The 3,161-nt window shown below is 45.9% G+C and overlaps 1 long non-coding RNA gene across 1 annotated transcript; it reads right to left on the reverse strand.

Moving 5' to 3' along the window:
- Positions 1-1,532: 1,532 nt before the first annotated feature.
- On the reverse strand, positions 1,533-2,584 carry LOC121307587. Its single transcript, XR_005948367.1, has 4 exons — positions 2,503-2,584; positions 2,194-2,316; positions 1,817-1,989; positions 1,533-1,624 (listed from the first exon to the last, which is right to left on the reverse strand). It is a non-coding gene; the product is annotated as an uncharacterized LOC121307587 (long non-coding RNA).
- Positions 2,585-3,161: the final 577 nt, after the last annotated feature.

The following is a 3,161-nucleotide window of genomic DNA, read 5'->3' on the forward strand; positions in this document are numbered from 1 at the left end:
GCCAGCATGACCAGGAGCAGCTCGCTTGTCTACGTTTGATTTCCCAGGACAGGGCTTTCCTGCACAGCGCCCTCCAGCAGATCTTGATGTGGGAACAGGCATCTCTGTGGAAGGAGAAAGATATCAAGTGCCCAAAATTTAACCAAGGGAGCAGGACTTAAATACTTCAGGGGGGGGGTCTAAAAAGCACAAGATTGAAGACTTCATGCTACAGTAAAAATGTAAGGCTTAACCTAAACAGCCAAACTTCAGAAGGACTCCTCCTCAGAAACCAAGTCCAAATAGTGCTTTTCAGGACCATACCTCTTCCATCAAAGCATCCTTCATTGCAAACACGACGTTCCGGGGAACACACTTCGGTTGAACACATGAAATAGATCTAAAAAGAAAGTAAATGGAGTTAGGAGCAGCTGTAGATCTGCTTTGGTCTAATATACCATTTATGACTAGGCATTTGGAAGCAAGCTTGAGTCTATACAATTGGACCACTATTAAACTCACTTCCTCATCCAAACGCTGCTTGGTCTTGTAGTCCAGGAACTGGAAGATTTCTATTTCAAAGCGTCGAGTGTGCTTGGATACAGGCATGTTATTGTATTTGACATGGAGGCCAGCAGCACCGCTGTAATCCAGGATGTTTGGACAACTGTGGGGGAGAAATTCAGAAGGGAGTCCTACAGCTGCCAACTAGGAGGCTTGAAGTGCATGGTAGCCATATTGTAATGCTAGCAGCTGCAACAGTCTAGCTTGCAAAGATTTAATTTAGATGTTTGCAGCCAGTCACCTAACCAGTTGCTGAACTGGTTAATGGTCACATCTGGCAGTTGCTGCTGGACAAATCCCTGGCATGTTGCTTTGTCCAGACAAAGGGAGACAAATCAGGATACTCACCCTTCATAGATGATCACCCAGGCAGCTTGAGAGGACCGGGGATAGGCGATGCAGTAGTGGACCAGCAGAACTACACTGGGGTTAGGAGGGTTCACAAGCTGCACTTCCAGATACACCTTGCTTCCAAGCAAGAATCTCAGGGGCAGATGGGACTGTGGGTAGAAGCTGGTGTAGCTGGCATCTGCAAGAGAGGTGCATCATTGGTAACACACCAGCCATTGAAAGAGGAAATTGAGCCAGTCAAATCTAGCAGTCATTACCAGACATGATGCCAAACCAGACCAAATGGGAGAAGTTACGCATCATGTTCAATTACCTGTGGCAATCCTTAACCTAACCCCAAGCCAGCCAAAAGCCAAGGCTGCTGATGGAGGCGATGGGTTCACCACCAAGTAACCAGTGCTGGCCAAGTTTCCTTTAGAATAGCGACATTCCACATGGAAACTGTAGTGCAGAGAGGAGACAGTGAAGACAAAGAATCCATTTAGTTACCAGTTGGCACAGATATTCCAGTCAATGACAAAACCATAAAGGCTTTAACTCCGATCATGGGGTCCCCACCCACTACAACCAGCAAAGTATGCTGAAAGAGGGTTAAGCAGCTGCCTGTTCCAAGCGCATGTAGAAGAAATTACCGATAAGGGCCATCTCTGGTAATTTGTCCATACATCTGCTGGATCCCCCGAACCAAACCACGAACTTCAGCAAGATAGATTGTAGTCTCCGCCACAGTCTACAGAAAAAAAAATGATTACAAAGTGAGAACACTGAAGCAGTTGAGGATTGTAATCAACCTGGCCAGCCCAAAACCAGTGGCATGCCAGTAGATTAGCACCCCAACACCCCCCTTAAACATATGGCTGTAAAAAGCATTGCAGCCTAGAAGTCCTAGTACTAACCCAAACCCCAGGAGGAGTGAACTTACAAAGACACGTGTCCCACAGCCAGTCACAGGAAATTTGAAGACCGCAAAGTCTGGAGTGCAGATTACAGGGACACATGAATGGTTTCCTGCAATTACTAGACTGCTCGGATCAATTTCTGGCTTGGTTGAGGTGCGGTATACGGAGAATACAAAATGCCCATCTGCAGTGCACGCTGAAAAGCAGGAAGCAGAGAAACCATTAATACAAAATAATGAAACCATTTACCTGAAGGACCAGTCCCCTGTACAGTAAGGGTGGAAATCAGGTCAATTATCTCCTCCACCCTCAAAGTTTTCCTATACAAGCTGTTCAAAGTTACTCTGGACAGCTCATTAGATGAGCAGTGCTATATCAAAAGTGTAAAACCAAGCCATACCATCCAAAGGATAGTAACAATGGGAAGTTCTTGCATCCACACAACATCCATTGGCCACACACCGTTGTGGATCAACATTAGGTGGACCACAAGCCAACTGCTGACTTCTTGGTATCTTGCACCCTGCAAGAGAGTAAACTTCAATGTTATAGGTTGTACAGGGAAGACCCTGTAGTTTAGGTGTTAATATCTTGTGTAGGGGCACATTGTATTCAATACAAAGCAACATGATGCAGCAACAGCATTGGCAGACAAGCAACACCAGACTTGAGCACTCTGGTATTTTGTGTCCAGTGAACAAACACTCACCCACATGTGGTACTAGACCAGGAACAGGACATTTGGCCTGTATATCTCCTCGCTCCCCAGTAAAAGTTGTGTAGAGGACTCTCAGGATATAGAAGTTGTTCTAGAAGTGAAAAGAGAGTTGGTCATTCTTGACAGGATTTTGATCACCAATAAAAATGGGGAATCACAGCTGCAATTGCCCTCAGCTTACCAGGATCTTGACATGACAGGCCTTGTAAGGAGCAGTCAAGATGTTCTTGCCATTTCCCTCACCAAACTGTAGCCACAAGTCTTGGGAGCACCGATAACAGCTACCAAGTTGTTGGATTCATCTACAACAGATGCCACATTTAGAGCATGCTTTCTGTTTTACAGCACCCACATTACTGTGTACCAAGCCAACTCACCCATTAAATGGATATCTTGTAGCAGTCCCCCAGGAAGCTCCACTGTCATGCAAGTATCACTGCAGAGGACAGAAACCCCAAAGGGAGGGAGGGGGGAGCCTGTTGGTAAAGCTGCACTGGTTGGACATTTCATCTGCACCTGTACCCTTCTCCCACTAAGGGTTACATATACTAGGGTCAGGACATAATTCCCATTCTGGAAGAGAATCAAGGGAGGGAGAGAGAGCACAAGCGAGGGTATTTACATGCATAGGAAGTTTAAAAGCAACAGTA

Source organism: Polyodon spathula, chromosome 57 (assembly GCF_017654505.1).
Source record: "Polyodon spathula isolate WHYD16114869_AA chromosome 57, ASM1765450v1, whole genome shotgun sequence".
Classification (NCBI taxonomy): Eukaryota; Metazoa; Chordata; class Actinopteri; order Acipenseriformes; family Polyodontidae; genus Polyodon; species Polyodon spathula.